Here is a 20,016-nt window from a genome sequence, read left to right as displayed (position 1 = left end):
GGCTGCCCACTACTCTGGGTCCCATCCAAGGGACTCTGTAGATGGCAGCCACGTGTTGCGTCCCCTCAAACCACTCAGTATCTTTCCCTGGGCCACTTCCCCGTGGCCCAAGCACCCTCTTTGCCCTGGTCTCAGGGCCTCAGCCTGCAAATTCCTGCCAACCGGAGCCATCTTTAGCTCCCCTTGGTCACTGCTAGCAGGACTGCTCTGTCCAGGGTTCTGGCCCTCCTTCCTCCTGCTAGGAGCCTGATTTTTCCTCCTTGAGCTCCAGGCAGCTACTGAAGCTGCTCTGCCTTGCAGCTCTTCTTATATGGGCCTGCCTGGCCCTGATTGGCTGATCCTATAAACCGTTCTGTGATTGGGTGCCTTCTGCACAGCCTCGCTATGGCTCTATTAACCACTTAGAGTCCATTGTGGGGAAAGCGCCCCATCACAGGCTGATAAGGCAGATTCAGAGAAAAAGTACCTTTTAGGAATAATGCTGTACTTGAATATCTTTTAGAATTATTGTCCCTGGGCTGAATCCTCAGGTATGATGGCAGTGTGTTCAGTGCTTATGAAGAGGGGAACAAAGGTAATTTTCTGCCATCTTACAGATTCTAGGAGTAACCAAGGGCCTGTTCAGTCCCTTACACAAATAAGAGCAGACTCAGGGCTTCTCTAGGCTGCCCTGACTTGTAACCATCCCCTAAAGGCCATCATACTGGTGGGGATTGCTGGAAATCGGTGCACTTTACTCACTCCTCATCCTGTCTCCAGCATGCCCGAAGATATCCCCAAAACCAAGTTCAGGAGAAGAGGTAGTTGGCATCGGCACAGCTATGTTGGTTCTATGCCAGCCCAGGCTCAATAAAAAAAGATTATTAGTCTATGACTGGGGGAGCAGAAAGGTTGCAGAAAATCAACTCCCTCCATCCTCTGCTTTTCTGAGCTGTGTGAAATCCAAACTCAGTGTTGCTGAGAATCTGAACCTGTAACTCTAGCTGTTTTAGCTGTATTTCTATTTTTCATATAAATGTCTTACCCTTTTTTGCATCATACTAGACTATTTGTTTCTATAATATCATGTGGCAGTGAGTTCCACATGGTTATTTACTTATTTTTTGGAAAAGTATTGTTAGCATAAACAAATTTAAATGGTCTGTAATACTAGTTCACCAGTGTAATTGTGGCATAACTCTGTTGAAACTAATGGATCTACCCCTTGTTTACAACAGTATAACTAAGAGTACATTTTCTTTTAATTTCACTCGGTAACTTCAACAGAATAGCTCATATGAGTAGAACTCTGACCTACAGAAAGAAATTCATGTGTTAACCCATTGCACCAGACAGAACATGTATGTTTCTCAGGTATCTTATGCTACCTATTTGTACTAATTCTTCCACATATACATTTGCTCATTTTGCTCATTACTTTTGGTGGATTTTCCTTACATCTAAATTTCCTTGCATTATTGATATCTTTAGTAAAACATGTCAATATTTCATTTTTATCTGTTGTTCTGTTCAACCATTTGTCACTGTTTTCAATTGATAATGCACTACTTTATTTTTAAGACACGTTATATGTCATATAGCACTGATACACACACACACCAATCACAGATTTTCAAAGAGAAATTTTGATGGCATTAAAAAGTTTTTCTGTTCTGAAATGGGATAGAGCTGCAGAGAGAAAAAACACATGAAAATGCATGGGAATTTTGTTCCTCTGAGTTATTTTCCCTCCATATTTAATGTATCTATGCAGTTTAAAATCAGCCCTTTAAAGGCTCCCAGATATACTAATTTACCTATATTACTTATCCTTTGCAAGCGCAAAGGCAGGCTCTTCAGCTGCCAATCATCATATTATGCAGATAAACTATTTTTGTTTATCAGTCTTTGTACAAGTCATTCACAAAAATAATCAATAGTATTGTTCTTACATGGCAACTTTTGTCATTGTACAACATGTTGTCAGAAATATGCTACCAATATATGCTAGATGATAAATGGTAAAACTGAAAGTGAGTTTCCCTAGAATTGGAAAAGATCAATCTATTCTCTCTCATTTGTTGACTATTTGATCTATCAACTGACTGTACTGCCCTCATTTTTAAACAAGGACACAGATTTCCTGAAAATTAGTACTGTCCATAACTATGTTTTCATATTTTAACAATATCAGAAGAGAACATCCATGCCCAGGGCAGCCTCCTTGGATCCCAGAAACCAGTGGTGCTAAAAAGGGACTCACACCAAAATGCCCTCCTTCTCAGAAACCAGCCCATCCACCCAACCCAAAGTCTTTAAGATACTGAAGAATGTGAGAGCCACCACGTGCAACTCTTGAGTGGCTAGGCTAGCAAAAACCATCTCAGCTCCCTGCTAACTGGTATAGTCAACACCTCCTTTGGGGAAGGCAACCTACCAGCTTTTTAAAAACATGCAATAGTTTAACCACTGCTCCAGAAGCCTTCACTAGATGCAACTAATGTGTCCAGCTATCGCCCACTATCCACCCCTTCTTCTTGAGTAAAGTCACAGACAATCTGGCAAAATGCTGCCCCCTGCAAAACTGGCCTGCAGCCTGTATCCCTCTCATTCTTGTTTCAAGCACGATGCGACACAGTGATGGGACAGATTGCACTAGAGATTGATCTATTTCCATCATGAATAAATGGGCAGACCTCTCCACATATCCTACTTATCTTCTCTGTAACCTGAAGTGCTTCTACCACATCTTAGAGACATAGAAGGGGGGAGAATTATTGCACAGAGCTGGCTGTACTAGTTGTCTCGGACTAATCTCAAAGAGTCTCCAAAGAATTGGTCAAAACTATTAGTCAATGGCACCTGCTCTGAGATCTTCAGGACTCTTCACCGTTATTAGGTATCCAGGGCTCAGTATTTGACTGTGACAAGCTCACGCCAAGGGGAAGGAAGCAAACGATGCTCCAAACCACTTTTCTCTCTCTGCATGATTCTGTGTGGAGCCTGAGACCAAACCAGCTGATGGCACAAGTTTAAGCAGCTTATGACTGCTCTAACTTATACCAGCAGTGCTATGTACATAAGAATGGTCTCTATGGACTAAATATTGCCTCTACAGCCCTGGACCATCAAATTATCCAAAATACTGGAGGACAACCTGCAAAGCAACACAGTGTAAGAAAGATAGGATATGAAACAAACCTTAGTTAAGCAAAATGCTTAACTGATCATGCGTATCACCTTTCATAGGGATCTCTGAATTTAGATTGCTTAATGAAAGAAAAGTACTCAAGGTGAATTTAATTTTATAGAAAGTTTTGTTATGATCCTTAACAGTAGCAACTAATAGATAAGGTATAGCAATGGCAAAAATAGGATTGGACTATGGTTTTGCTAACAAACTAGAAAATGTGTCAATACAATAACTACCCAGGTTTTCAGAGTCAGATAGTACAACCACAATAGAAAATAATACTCTTCCATCCTGGGTCCCACTTGTGCCAACTCTGGTATTGCTAACAAAACAGAGGAAAAACAATAAAGCTAAAGCCTAAAACAATTTGGTCAATTACTTTCCTGACAATTCAACCCGATTTCCTTCCCAATGGATCTATAGTACTCAACCCTTTTAACCTACATGCCAACGAATTACATTAGGCCCAGGATCCGATTAGCACTCCTAACTAACATAAATATTATGACAAACTCTGTTTATGACAAAGTGTATAGACTGTGTGCATTTCAAGTGGTTTTTACACTTGGTTTTGTTCTGTGTCTGTATACATCTAGAACTTGAAAGGCTGTATGAACCTATTAACAATGGTAGACAAATGTAGTGTTTCACAATCTTAGTTAACAGTAACTTGTTCGGTTTCAAAGCTGTTTTTCAACTTGCTAGATTGAGCCCTGTTACAAAACAAGGACATGCACTGGAACTCTGTGACAATGATTAAAGCACATACACATTCATATACATTTCTTTACTAATTAGGTACTCAATTTTAGGAAACAGTCAACCATCTGATTTGGGTTGTCACCCAAGAAAAAGTCTGTATGATACTTATCACCAGATCCTTGCTCAGCCATCAGCTTTCAGCTCAGTTATTGTTCACAGCAGGAGTGGACACTGTAAATACATATGGAATGAAGGATGGATGTGACCGTAGTCTTTTCCTGGCATGCTAACAGGCAGCCTAAATTGCTGGAAAATAGACAGAGACAGTTAAAAGTGCCTTTCTGAGATAGGTACTTGATATCACTAGAAGGATGCCCAAGTGGCCAGCCCAGGACCTCATTTTGCTCCCTTCCAGGTGTCTTCAGCTTTTGGGAAACAATATGCTGAAGGAGACAGGTCATTTTATCCCATTTCTGCTCAGTGGTCCAACTTGTTTCCTCTTCTTGGAGATGCTGACATGGACCAGTTAGACACTGCCCCCTTCTTCTGATGAAGATTCAAAATATCCAACCAAAATGAGAGTTGTCCTCTCTCACTATCCAATTAAGGAATGAGGCATCACTTCTGAGTTTTTGCAACTGGGGCTGGAATTTTCCAGTCCCTTTGCTCTTGTCATACCAGCTTGCTTAAGACAAGTTAGGCTGTAGCTGTTTGTACCACCATCTTGGGACATACATTGAAGAGTGGCTGGTTTGCTCCAGTCAGCAACATACCTCCACAAGTCGGTTTCCATCTGTACAAATCTTCTATTTCTGTTCTCCTTGTTTTACAATAATGGGGGACCTTGGTATGTATGGCTGAGCTGTCTGTGCATTACTGATCAAAGGGTTACATTTCTGATTATTTCACTCTGTGACCAAGTGTCCTTATAAACACACTATTTGGTTTCAGTTCCTTTAATTTACTTCCTCTTTCATCACAGGTGTATTCCCTAACTTGATAGCATAAGCATGCTTGACTGCAAATATTAACCATACTTCTTCACTAAATTAAAAGAAATCAATATGAGTGCAACCCCCTTCTCTCCTACCAGGATTGCTCATGAGGTAAAAGCACCATTAATGTTTACAATATTTTGCCCTAAGTTGTATCACTTCCTTTTTACATATATAACTTCATTTAATCACAATTATTGATTCAATCTGGTTCCCTATTTTTCCTATGGTATCTGACAATGTAATATGGTATCTTAATATTTGATATTTATATTTTAATTCATCACTCAAAAGGAAAGTCTCTTCAGTGCTCACTTACAAAAGGCTGCAGAAATTCTGAGTTTCCTCAGAGTACTTGGCAACTCTGAAGAAATTTTGCCATTAGACTGAGTTTTTTGTTTCATTTTGTGAATCTCAGCTCTCTGTCCTATCTTTTCTAAAAAGCCTCGATGCCTGGGCAATTCTTAAATAGTAAAAACTCATAATTTGGGGGCATTCATTATTACAACAGGCTCAGGTGAATATCACCACAGCACTACACTAGCTTCTTGGGCTCCCTATTCACTACAAGACCAGATTCAAGGCCCTTATGTTGATTTTCAAGCCCCTCACCAAATGGGCCCGGGCTCTTTTTAGGGTACACCTAGACTGCAAGAAAAGCCCCTCAGCACCGAGTTTCAGACCTGGGCTTGGGCTAGGGCTGAGGGACTAGAAGCAGCAGTGCAGACACTCGGGCTTGAGCTGTTCCCTGGGCTCTGAGACCCTCCCCACTCATAGGGTCTCAGAACCCAGGCTCCAGTCCAAACTCAAACATCTTCGCTGCAATTTTATAGCTCCACAACCTGAGCCCACTGACCCGGGTCAGCCGCAACCATGCGGTGGGTCTTTTATCACAATGTTGATGTATCCTTGAGGAGTCTCTCACAAAGACCATGATTGGCCCTGACAACTGTGCTTCTCTGGAACTGCAAACCAAATGAGTAAAGCTTGTGGCAGCAAAGAGCAGAGGAAGTCCATAGTCATGGAACTCTTCCCAGAAGAGTGTAAGGCTATCATGAATATCACTGCCTTCAGAAACACATACAAGACCCGTCTCTTCCATAGCATTCACCTTGGAATATTTCAGAAGTTTAGGCAAATTAATTTAAAAAAAAACACCACCCAGGCTTACCTCGGAGAGAAACTAAAGAAGATGTTAGTGCTACTGTTACATCTGCAATTTTATTTATTTTAAGTTATTCCAATGCCTTGGTGATGGTGGCAGTGTTGATAGGTAAGAAAAAGTGAACAGTTTCCTAAACTCCAGCCTTAAAATTTCTTCCTGGCTCATTCTTCAAAATACCATTTTCCAGTAAACCATTCTAAAAAGAGATTGGCAGATTTTCCTTACTGAAGTCATTGAAGACAGCAGAAAGAGGAATATTATGTGGTCCACTGGGAGCCTAAACACCAATCTGTCTTCTGTATACGCAGTCTCACTGAATGAAGTGCCAAAGAGATGAAAGCGCTCCAAGTAAATGCCTGATAAGGCCTTGCTTCTTACTCCCTCCTGGTCTTATTGAACTGCCCAGCTGTGCATCTTAGAGAGATTCAAAAAACAGATTCTTGACTTTAAAAAGATAACTTTGCTGAAAGCTAAAATCCCAGCACTTCAGCCTTTTATTTTTTAATTTATTCTTAATGTTCCCTAAATGGCATCTGAAGATGAATTTGAAAGATGCCTCATTCATTTAAGCTTTCACTTACCACGCAAATATGGTTAAAGATTGAATCAAACAACAGTTGTGGTGTTTCAGACTTATGTGTGACAAACATAAAATTTGTTTGCAGCAAATGTGTATAATATTGGGTTCTTTGCTATCAAAGAACAGCGTAAAATCGTTAGGATTGAACTTGCCAATTGAAAGCAGGGTTCTCGTGTTACATATTAATCTGCTTTCAATGTGTCTTAAAAATCTTTACAAAAAATTGAAATAAAATTACTGTGAAAGAAACATATAATGTGTACAATTTTAAAGACCGTTGAGATGTTTAAAGCCACTTGTAGTCAGATAAAAATATTTATATTGGATTCCACTGTGGTGGAAAGTAAGAGCACTGCAGTGCTATTCACAATAATCATGTACTCTTATAGAATAAAGGGAGATTATAGTTGTACTCAAAGCTAGGTATATAATGCAACAAACTCTTGAACCAATTTCTCCATTTTCCTGCATGTCACACTAGAGCCACCTAAAATATCTCACTCTAGGTACATTATTAATGTGCTAATGATTTCAAAAGACATCAACAATATGTCAAACTACTAACTGGAACTTGCTCAACATCCAGAAAAGAATTTTGGTAGTGGATAAGCTAAGATACTCATTTGTTGCTGAATATCATACACACTTTATTTCTCGTTCCTCATTCCAACTCCTCAAGATTTTTTTTCAAAAATAAGCCTGTTTTTGACTCTCTAGTCTAAATGGAAGCTAAAACTTCCAGACGTTTGTTTATCTCCACTTATGCTAAATGAAATATTTGCTGTTGCAGTTGAGGGACCAATACATACATTTTAAATTTGGGTGCCTTGGGCCACATTACATGTTTGAAGAACGATAAGAAATATTGTCTAATACTGAATTCTTTACCAGGCATTTACACTTCCAAAATGTTGTTAAAATAGGAGTATGTAATATATTCATTATACATCTAGGGCTAGTGTTTAGGGTGCTGTATTGCTGTCTGATCCCAGTAATGGGGCATTTAATGGGATAGCCTCTCCGAGGTGCAAATTCTTCCCCTGCTCCCTCCATGTTTCCCAGGGAAGCAAAAGCAGTTTACTACCCTCTTTCATGATCACCAGCTTAGCTGCACTGGCAGGTGCATACAGGGAATGGGGAGGTGAAACAACTCCCTGCCCGTTTGTTGGGGTGGGAGGGTACTGGCTAAGCACACCTGCCCCCCCCCCATGCCTGCATTAGAAAAGCAGGAAAGCCACAGAAGAGGTGTGTGGGGAAAATATTATTTCCCCCTTATACAGATTCTAAGGGCCAGATGGTGGCACACTGCTTAGAATCTATTTGTCACTCATATAAAATTGTTTATTAGAAAAAGTAATACATTTGCTTCCTGCAGATCATACAGCAGGTACATACATCTCTCTCTGATGTTAAAAAAACACAATATATTGATCTTGGTAGTTCGTGCTTTACAAAATGTATTTACTTCAGCAGCAAAAGGCCCAGTCTTGGAAGGTGATGAGCGACCTCAGTGCCCACTGAAGTCTAGGTCGCTCTGTATCTTGCAGGGTTGGTACTAAGGGATTGAAATGCATTCTGGAATTGAACTGTAGTCCATGTGAGTTCTGGGAACACTCAAAGGTGAAACCGTGTTGCATCTTGTTCCCTTCAGGTGTCTAATCACATCTGGCTGCATCTGAAAAATTGCAGGACGATGCTAGTTTCTGAGCTGGCTGAATGCTCTTAACACAGACTGATGTTAGTTCCCTAAAGTTTAATATTCTGAACAAAACAAAACACAAATTAAATTTCCTTTTCAAGGAAATCTAAGTGGGTGCTTTGTGATTCTTCAATTCACAACATTTGAGGTCTACTAAAAACTCAACTAACGTTGCTAAAAGCAAAATAGTCTTCTTTTTTAAGTGAAAATAAGTAAATTAGCTCAGACCACACAGTACGTACACAAGGATAATATTTTTAACATTTTTTCTTAAGTGTTTAATAATTAAACAAGTCAAGTTTTTGCAGGCTTTGCAGGTTAGACACTAAAAGTTTGCAGGTTGCTTTGGTGCCTTAATAGCTTTTACCTAGCCAGTTGTTCAACCTTTCAGGAAGATGCTGTTGCAGCAATGAAAACTGTGAGTTCAAGGTATTATGAAAACATTCATAGAGTTAATAAAAAGAGAGTCATTCTGAAAGCACTTAAGCCAACACAAAATTTACAACACTGCCAAGTCACACAATGAAGAGTTCTTAGCAATGTTTTGCAAAGGTATCTACAGGTTCTCAATGTTTCATGCTGTATTCATATTCTCCTCCTCCCAATCTCTGGTAATCTGCACCCAGCACATTTTCCAGCTTGAAGTGCTATTATCATAAATGAAAAAGAAAAGGACATTTAGATGACTTCCATTCCCATTTTATTTTTTGCTCTCTCGACCTCCTGGTAAGTTGTTTTACTATGAAAATTTCATTACAATCTCTATTAAATTCAAAATGGAATAGAGCAAGGATGATACAATTCATTTTATGGACATTAATAATTATAGAAAAGGTAACGGTGCGACTAGTCCTTTCATCAAAACAGCAAAGGCTGTAATAACTTTCTACATTATGGGAGCTTACCTCCACCTTGTTTAAGAAATGGCTCTTCATTGTATTATTAGTCATTTCTTAAGCATAGAACAAGGATGCCACTGCACCAAACAGGCAGCAACATGACTGTAAATTAAATGAGTTTCTGGCACAGAAATTAGATACTACAAAAACTAGCCTATCAAAAATGTCTGCATACCATGATAAATAAACTACAATACTCACCCTATGGTCATGGCCCGCTACAAACCTCTCAGCGTCCCTTGTCAATACCGATTAGCTGTCGCGCAAATGCACCATTCTGAAATAGTGACATATATTATCTTTAGAAGGCCACTGAAGGGGCTTCTTTTACTTTCATAAATGAATTAAAGAAACATTATGACCCATCTAGTACAGTCATACTTTTATTTCTATCTATCTTCTATCTTAGAATTTTACACTGCTATCCTTCACTGTACTATCCGAGCACCTTCCAGGTAAAATCAATAGCAAATAGACTCCTGGAGTCTCTGCCACTTGTCCCTTTGCAGGGTCAAAAATCTGCGTGGGATACAGGGTTTTTGTTTTGTTTTGGGGAGGGAAGTTGGTAGGAATTGGGGAATAAAAGGGGATATTTATATTGCATGTGTCACTTATGGTGGAAAAGGTTTCTCAACAAATAATGTCTCCACCTAAATATGCATTATAGCAAATCTACTGAAGGGAAGTTATTCCATGCCATAAAGACTGATACAGAATAACCAGACAAGATGTATTCACATGCCCACTTCCAGGAAAGAACATAGCACTGGAAGGGACCTCCTGGGTCATCAAATCCAATTCCCTGCTATTGCAGGCCACTCTGTTATATAATCTCCATTCATAAATGTTTCAAGCTCCATGTTAAAACTAGTTCAGTTTCTTGCCCCCACTACTCCTGTTGGGAGGCTGTTCCAGTACCTTACTCCTCTGGACAGTTAGAATCCTTCTAGTTTCCAGCCTAGATGTATTCATGGCCAGTTTATACCCATTAGTTCTTGTGCCAACATTAGCCTTTAGATTAAATAGGTTCCCCTTCCCCCATATATTTATCCCTGCTCAGCCTTCATTTTGCTGGACTAAACAAGCCAGCTCTTTTAGTCTGTTCTGGTAAAATAGGGTTTCCATTCCCCTGATCATCCTAGCAGTCTTTCTCTGCATCTGTTCCAGCTGAATTAATCTTTCCTGAACAGGGTCAGAGCTTCTTTAGTGCCATGTCGTAAGGCATACTATATGTCAATAGAAATCTCTTCCCTCAAGGTCAGGTTAGCAGAACACAGAGACGTTCCATTTCAAACACAGAGAAATTTGCAAGTGGAAAACATTTTAATGAAAATGACATAGAAATGCTGTAAACCCTTTAACTGTTTTAACGGGATCGGACAAAAAAAGCACTTTGATTAAATGATTAATCAGTGTACTGAAAAGGCTGCATTTGATGGTCAGTGAGTGTTTAAATAGCAAGAAAATATTTTCTAACTAGGGATTGAGCAGACCAACAGGAGCTGTGCTAGGTTCAGTGGTGCTAGTTGAAAGAGAGCTCAGCTGACCCATTATAAAAACCTTCACAATACAAAAATAAAGAAGGATACATAAAAAGGCTCTCCTAACTAATTGGTGAAACTGGAGCTAAAGTAATGCAATAATGATCAAAGGTTATTTAAAATGGGACATCTGTGATGTGCATATGGTGAAGGTTTATTTCTCACTGAGAATGTGCAAATCAAGTCACTAGTTTAAAAAAATCACATCTGAATACAGTGCAGGGGTTAGTTGTGTAAACAGGCATTGTTCTACATGTAGGAATTTAGTGGTAAGATTTCCTATTTACACATGACAAAGACAGAGTTGATACCCTTGGAGCCAAAGCCACAGCATCCAGTATCTGGCCACAGGCTTTGATAAATTCTCAAAGATTTTGTATGCTCCATGTGTCAGAGAGGGGTATGAAGGTCCAATTTACAGGAGTGAGTAGAGATCTTTGATGAAAATTGCTATAACGTGATGCACAGTTGAAAGAGCCAACAGCTTTTGTGTGTGATTATATAGGGTCCTGAAATGAAATGGCAGGTAGAAAGTGTCATCTATGTCACTACCTATTCCTGGGCCCTGGGTTAAAGTTGGATCTTTTTCCCCTCCCCACTATTCTTTAACAAAAAGTTATTAATTAAATGGCTAACTAGGCAACATAAAGACTGAACAGAGTAATAAGAATAATCCTTAGTGCACATTCCAAGTGACATGAAATGGGCTCAGGAGAGACAGGAAATGGGTCAGAATGAATTTTTTAAAAATGCTCCACACTAATTTTAAAATGTTCATACCAAGGCAAGGGAGGGAAACAAATCTTTTCACTGAGGCTTAGTGAAAAAGATCACAAGTCTAGAGAATGATATAATGTGGGTCAGAGATAAGGCTATGCAGGGAATAGAAATGCTAAAAATGGAAACTTCTCAAAAAGTCAGACACTTTAAAAAAGGAAAATAAAGTTAAAGGGATAAATGAAATGAAAAATGGCTGCTATAGCAAGTCTAGACTTTGAAGAGGATGTGGATAGAAGGTTAAAAAGGTTTTGACAAGCATCTTCAAAGAATGGTACAAATATTAGAAGAGACTCTGCCTCTGGCGGGATCAGAGCTTGAAATCAGGATGTCCAAAATATTCTACACCCATAAAATAGGACATTTCTATTATGCTTTCTTCCTCCCCTCCACTCCACTGCCCCCAAGGAAAAGTGCCAACTGTCATGGAGCTTCAGACTAAGCTTGCAGAAAGTCTTGCTTCTTTTGATATAGCTCCTCCTCAGGTTCCCCATCCCATCCTGAAAGTCCTGGCCAAATGAATCATCAGTCTGCAAAAGGAGGACAGATTTCTTTAAACCAGCTTGCAGAGACCAGCTCATCTATAAATTCTTCTTCATATAACTGCCTACCTCTGGGGATCCAGTGGATATAGTGTATTTAGATTTTCAGAAAGCCTTTGACAAGGTCCCTCACCAAAGGATCTTAAGCAAAGTAAGCAGTCATGGGATAAAAGGAAAGGTCCTCTCACAAATTGGTAACTTGTTAAAAGATAGGAAACAAAGGGTAGGAATAAATGGTCAGTTTTCAGAATGTAGAGAGGTAAATAGTGGTGTCCCCCAAGGGTCTGCACTGGGACCAGTACTATTCAACATATTCATAAATAATCTGGGAAAAGTGGTAAACAGTGAGGTGGCAAAATTTGCAGCTGATACAAAACTACTCAAGATAGTTAAGTCCCAGGCAGACCGTGAAGAGCTACAAAGGGATCTCTCAAAACTGGTTGACTGGGTAACAAAATGGCAGATGAAATTCAGTGTTGATAAATGCAAAGTAATGAACATTGGAAAAGATAATCCCAACTATACATACAAAATGATGGGGTTTAAATTAGCTGTTACCACTCAAGAAAGAGACCTTGGAGTCATTGTGGATAGTTCTCTGAAAACATTCACCCAATGTGCAGCGGCAGTCAAAAAAGCGAACAGAATGTTGGGAATCATTAAGAAAGGGAAAGGTAAGAAGACAGAAAACATCATATTGCCTCTGTATAAATCCATGGTACGCCCACATCTTGAATACTGCCTGCAGATGTGGTTACCCCATTTCAAAAAAGATATATTGGAATTGGAAAACGTTCAGAAAAGGACAACAAAAATGATTCGGGGTATGGAGCATCTGCCATATGAGGAGAAATTAATAAGACTGGGGCTTTTCAGGTTGGAAAAAAAGATGAGTAAAGAGGGATATGATAGAGGTCTATAAAATCATGACTGGTGTGGAGAAAGTAAATAAGGAAGTGTTATTTACTCCTTCTCATAACACAAGAACTAGGGGTCACCAAATGAAATTAATAGGCAACAGGTTTAAAACAAATAAAAGGAAGTATTTTTTTCCACACAATGCACAGTCAACCTGGGGAACTCCTTCCCAGAGGATGTTTTGAAGGCCAAGACTATAACAGGGTTAAAAAAAAAACTAGATAAATTCATGTAGGATAGGTCCATCAATGGCTAGTAGCCAGGATGGGCAGGGATGGTGTCCCTAGCCTCTGTTTACCAGAAGCTGGGAATGGTTGACAGGGAATGGATCACTTGATGATTACCCGTTCTGTTCATTCCCTCTGGGGCACCTGGCATTGGCTACTGTTGGAGGACAGGATATTGGGCTAGATGGACCTTTGGTCTGACCCAATTTGGCTGTTCTTATGGACAAGCAACAAAGTCACCAGGATTCAACAAGTGCACGTCATCTTTTCTTTCAGATTCATCATCAGACAAAACTTGCTCTGAGTCCATGTTCAAAGGGACAATGATTCTTCCCTTTTCTTCTTTCTCTGATCTGTTGAAGGACCACCCGACACTGGTGTACTTCCCTTACATCTCACTTCTCCTTCCAAGTTGGAACATGTAACTCAAGGCAAGACAGTGAAAACTGGTAAGATTTTCAAGTCCCCTGACAGCAAGTGCTTCAGATTTCAATATAGGTGAGTCACAAGGAGAATAAATGTTAGTTTGGAAATTAGAACAGGATAAACATAGCATGATTTACAAAAAACAAATCTATGCAGAGTTTTTCTGGTGATAGGAAACCACAATGAGAGGCCAAACTACTAGGGGTATTAGAATGCCTCCAAACTCAGGCTAAGAAACCTGCCATGGTTAAAAAGAAAGGAAACAAGATCCAATCATGTTAGGGCTAGATTCTGGCTAGCTTTTACATGGGTACAATACAGGGGAGGGAAGTTCCCCACCACTACCTTTCACATGGCCTGTGTAAAGCTGGGCAGAACTGAAGTCCCAGTGCTCAGGGTCTGCTGCCCTTATTCCCTAGGGGACACTAATCAACACAAGGTGGAGAGTAGGTGGCCTTGGCTTCAGCTCCTTAACAGGGTGCAGCAAGGTAATGTACTCACTCCTTATGCTGCAGGATGTCCCCAGGAACCAGAATGTCTTCGGGGCCATACAACTGTACCCTACCCCTAGTGCAAGCCTGCCTCACTGTAATACACTCCAGCCCTTAGTGGTCATATTACTACAAAAATGGAGATCAGTTTAATTCAGTTATGTTTTCTTAAGTCCATGGAAAGAGTGATAGAACATGAATGGTCACACATGACAACTTGGGACTATTAAAACAAAGTCTGAAAGACTAAACTTTGGGTTTGATTATACAGATTTTCCTAAGGGCAAAAGTCCTGCTGAAGTCACTGGGTCTTCTGCCTGCATAAGGTTGAGCATATAAAGTCCCTTGGTGAGGGAAATACACTTTAAAAATAGGACACAGTTCAGATTTGAGACATCTGAAAATAGTATGAAACTCAGAAAAGGTTACAAGAAAAATAAAGATGAAACGCTTACTAGTGCCTAACTTAAACTGTATGAGATTCAAACAAAATTTCTCACTGCATGCTTCCAGTAAGGCTACTGACCAAACTCTTCAAGTCAGGACCATCCCCGCCCCACCCCCAGCCAGATCCAGTGGCTGTTTTCCTTGATCTTCTTAGGTACAATGCCAGTGACAGACAGAGGGGACGGGGGTGTCTTGAGTGTTTGCCCCTTGTCTTTATACTCTTAGTCCCCCTCTTGAAACATATTTCCAGCTGGGAACTAGGAGACAAAGAATGACGTGGAAGGATGTTCCCTGCTGTTTTTTCTACCTGTTTGAGCTTTCTTTGTTTCCCTTCCTGCTTGATGACCCTGTTTACTTCTTAAATGCAAATTAAGGCAAAAATACACTCCTTTGTTCAAGACAGACCTATCTGCTGACTTCTGCCTAGGCAGGGATGTGGGGTTTGGAACATGTGTTGACAATATCATATGGGGAATCTTATAACTTCACATACAATATTGCCCCACATATTTTATCAGGACAATACTGACCAGCAAATTATGAGTTTTCAAATGCCTTATAAGGTATATCTTGAAAAAACATAACAAAAAAGTGTGTAAGATATGACAACAAGGGTATACTCCATCACAATATGCAAGTGGCTGCAAAGTCTGATAAAGATACACTGAAGTTAGATTTTCCCATTACTGTGTGTGAAGGCCAATTAAGTAGAGGATAACTTCTCAGTGTCTATAAAGTGAAATTCCTTTAAAGTGTAATCCCCTTGTAATATTGTGTTTAAGGTAAAACTATCATTCCATCTTACTAAAAGTGATCATTTAAGCTAACTTTGAAAGTATAATTCAGCTAAATAAGGCCATTGGAATAGATTGGATTGTCTATTGAAATCCTTTTGGAAGGGGTGTTGTCTGGATGCAAAAATAGTCATGGGTTTGTTTTAAAAAATGACACTTTTTAAAAATTGTGTATTAGAGTCAGAGTCTTATGCGAAGTCATTTTTGTTTCATGGATAATTTTCCTGTGCCTATCCAAAGAATTATGTTATATGGTTAACGCTGCAGCCCTTGCTGTAAGTGATCCCTCAATTTGATTTCCAAATAGCACCTGGTGCCTCTGCCTGAAAATCTCCAGCAAATAAGCAACATCTAGGTTAGATGCAGAATTAATAAAACTCAGAGGTTAGATCACTTCACAAGTTACCAAATTGTATCCCACAAGGTAGCACTTTTATTAGGAAAGGATTGGGAGGATACAGCTTTTGGAATTAAAATTATGATATCGAGCTATATGTACAGCAAATGAAAGAGATAACCAATGTCTTAAACAGCCAAATTATAGCAACAGAACTTTATCTTCATGTGTAGAGGCACTGCCTGACCTGAATTTTGAGGGAGAGTCCTTATCTTTGGGAAGCCAGTCTGCCTTCCTCTGCGCTGGGAAAGCTAAAATTAAGACACACAAAACTGTCAGTAACAAAGCCACAAACAGAACTCAGGATTGCAGACTCCCATTTTAGCTGCAAAGCAAGGTGCTATAGGGAAGACAGTATTTATGTTTAAACAGAAGTCTTCTGGGTTTAAAGACCTACCATTTATTTTACATAATGAAGGAGCTACTTATGAAAGGTTAATAGAAAACATTTTGTATGATTTACTTTTCATTTTTTTAGGTGTCACTTTGGTTTATATTAAACCCTTGGAGCAGGAATTAAAATCTGCAGAGCAGAAATGTGGATATGGCTGCCAGTCTGAAACAATTATAAGAATGCAAGTTGTTTCAGAAAGGGAATTATTTGGGATGGAGCATTAATAAGAAATGAAGTTTCTGAGCCAACCAAAATGTAGGCAGTACTGACCAGACCCCACTAATGTTAGGTAAGCCAATCAATTGAAAGGCATTAGCTCCTATTATCAGCTTTATTCCTGGTTTTGCATGTATGGCAAAGCAGACTTACAGCAGCAATTCATTGTTTTAAAAGAAGTTTCTCCTAAAGTTGAATAAGTCTCTGGCAATGACACAGATCTGTGAGTAGCCCTGCTTTATATCACTTTTTCTCCTTTGTATATACAGCGTGGATAGATACATGGCTGGGGGTGGGCAAAGTCAAGCATAACTATTGTGTCTCCAGAAACATTAGCAGGAACTATTCCTTTCTCTTTTTTTAAATAAATCTGTAGAAAAATGTCTTTATAATTAGAGATGTGCAAATCTGCACAAGGTTCAGAGTTTCAGGTTGATTAAGATAAGTCCCCATGTCTGAATGCTGTGAAAGAGCGCTTAATCAAAATCTTTTGTGATCTCCCTTTCTCTACCGCTCTTTTCTTTCCTTTCTCCCAAAGCTACCAGACAGCCTCCTTCTGATCTCATTCTTCCCTTACCTGACCTCTCCAAGTTTCATTTTTGACCATACTCCCTCTCCTCCCACAAGAGTGTAACCAGGTCTCTAGCTTTAGCCATCAAAGCTTGACCTTTGTTTCTTGTCCATTTCGTGTGTCTCTCTCCCTCATCCTCTGGGCTAATCCAAAGGCTCTAATCTTAGGTTATTCCACCAAGACTCTCACAGAGTCCCACTGAACTTGGCAGTTTGTGCGAGACCAGCTACTATCTTAAAAAGCTGTGTACTCTGGTTGGGACTTTCCAACTCAGAGCCATGTCCAAATTCACTTCACATCCCTGGACCATGGAGGCCCAGAGCCTTTTTGGATTTAAAGACTGATGCTGGCCCAACCAAAGTTGCCAGTCCTACTTCTAACTCCCAATAGGTTTGATGGGAAATCAAAGCGAAGGCAAGGGAATGTTTTGGACCGAACATTCCTTGGTTGAGCTATGGGTATATGTGAGGCAGTGCATCAGTGCAACAGCACCCCCTCTGGCCAAGTGTGGTATAGCCCATGGGATCAAATAGCCTGGAGGGGCTGTCAGTCTATTCCTGGTGCCCAAGAGTGTGAAAAACCCTTCCTTCACTACCAAGTCAGTAGAGGAACCCAGGCCCACCCACTCCACTGGATGCCAGCTCAGGGCCCTCGAGGTAGATAAGCAGGGTTAGTGTTCTTCAATTCTGACAAGGGCCCTGAACTTCTTCCTACCTTCCCCTGGATCTCTGAAGCTCTCCAGCCTCTTAGTCAGTTCATTGCCTCCTGGGCTGTTGTCTCTAGGAAGCTCTTTAGTAGATTGCCAGCAAGAGCTACTTTCTCTAGCATGCTCACTCCTCTTGTAACCACCCCACCCCTCTGCTTCCCAGTCTTTTTCTCCTCCCAGCTGCTGTGAAGCTTCCAATCAACAGTGGCCAACAGTGCCTGTATTAACCCTTTGGTCTCTGAGCCACCATGGGGTACATACACAATATATTTCTTTAAACATTCTGATCTCAGTTAGTTCTGAGTTTTTTCTACACCCATTGCTATTCCAATCACCTACATCTAGTCTCTACTAAGATGCAAAAATCCAGAGGGAGATATTGCAAAAAAAAAAAAAAAAAAAAGATTTCTACTTGAAACCACCACTGAATAAGAACCTGAGAATTCTTATGCACTATCTAAAATAGATGTTCAGTATAAAGAATATACATGTAAACTCTGCATTAACCAAGAGTGAAAGAAGATAAATTGACAGATTGATAAGCGTGCTGGTGAAATAAAGCAGATAAGTGGCTGTGGCTGGAGAATTGTAAACACTGCCATCTCTGATGCAGAAAGTTTAGAAAATTGCTCATGGTTGAACTTCTGATGAGCTAGAGGAAGATCAGAGAATGAGCCCAGAGTGTGGTCATTGAATGGAAATTGACAGGAGACAATCCATTACGAATTGCAATGTTTCCTCTTGGCATCATCATTAAAAGATATTGGTGACAGTGGGAACCTCTGGCATTTAAAGAGAAAGTGGCCCATCATGGTTTGGAAAAACCCACTTCTTGTAGCTGTAGGCTTCAATTTGTTATAGCTGGTCTTTTAAGAAAGGAAGTTATGACAACGTCTTATGAATCTGATGCTAAAAACACCCTAAATTACAAAAACTTTACAGGTGAATGAAGTGTTTGCAGAAGGTGAAGATGTTGTGGAGTAGGATTCAGTGAATGCTCCGGATGTAAATGTCATTTGCAAGGTAAAGCTCTGAAAGTGTATTTCATCCTAAAGGAATGTCTACATGGCAATGTAAGCCTTGGCCCAGGCTTGAGCCCAACCCTCCTTTCCATCTTACACACAAGGCATTTGAGCTTGGACTCTGACTCAGGGTCCTAGGACCCCGTGGAGGGTTTGAGCATAAGTCAAACCAGGACCCAGGGTTCAAGCCTTATCACTTTACAGTGTAGATGCAGTCCCACCCTGGACTTGGGTCCTGGGAGTCCACAAAAAGTATCCCATAATCCCATGGGACAACTTCTCTCTCCCAAGAATCACCAATCGACTCCAGGGAAACAGAAGCAACCCCCCTTATTGTAGTGCAGCCTCTCAACAAGTCAGTGTTTAACCCTTCCATTATACTCTGACCACTGAGTTGCAAACCCTTTGGAAAGCCTTCTGCATTGCAATGGACACTGACCAGAGGAAGTCCTTTGCAAAGCATGCTATTTCAGGATCACAGGAGCATTGCCAGATTTTGGTTAATATCTGGGGTGTGGCCAGCAAAACAGTAGATTTTAGAAAGAGTACCGAGAATGACCATGCATACCAGCAAATAGCAAAGAAACTGGCAGTGCTGGAAATATACTGGACTGGTCACCAGTGCAGGAAGTAGATTAAGCAGCTCAAGACCAACTACTGGAAAACCAGGGACCAGAGCTACACCTCGGGCAACTCACCAACGTCATGCCCATTTTATGATGAGTTTAATGGTGTGCTGGGTACTGGGCTGAGCATAGAGCTAATGGTGGCACACAGTGACCTGGTCAGCCAGGATGGCCACTTGCTGGGCCCAGAATCCCTCATTGGAGCTGACGGGAGCCAGCAGCAAGTGCTGCTGAGTGAGGCCAGTGAAGTGACTCTTCTGCTGACACCGATCCCAGAAAAGGCTTTGCACCAGAAGCTGCTGAAGCACACCCCAGAGCTGTACTCAGAGGTGCTGCTTGATGCCCCCTTCCTGCCCAGAACAGCCCACTGAGGAATCAGCAACAGTAACAGAAGAGGCAGAAGCCACACCAGAACCTGGTAAGTTTCTGGCTCCATTTTAATGTGTATTAATATAGGAATGAGAGGGCTTTCCAATCTATGGACCAACACAGAAGTTATTACACACTGCTAGCTGGGGCTTGTATCCATTAATGGCAGGATGTATGCCAGCATGTTGGTGCCCCTCTCCCCAACCCATGTGGAATTCAAAATGGCGACCAGGAAATGCAAACAATTTAAAAAAAAAAAGCCTTAAAATTGAATTTTGACTTGATAGGTGCACATTTTTGCTAGGCCATCCCTGTTTCTTAAAAATAATAACCTTACATT

Source organism: Natator depressus, chromosome 2 (assembly GCF_965152275.1).
Source record: "Natator depressus isolate rNatDep1 chromosome 2, rNatDep2.hap1, whole genome shotgun sequence".
Taxonomy (NCBI): domain Eukaryota; kingdom Metazoa; phylum Chordata; order Testudines; family Cheloniidae; genus Natator; species Natator depressus.
This window is presented reverse-complemented; position numbering follows the sequence as displayed.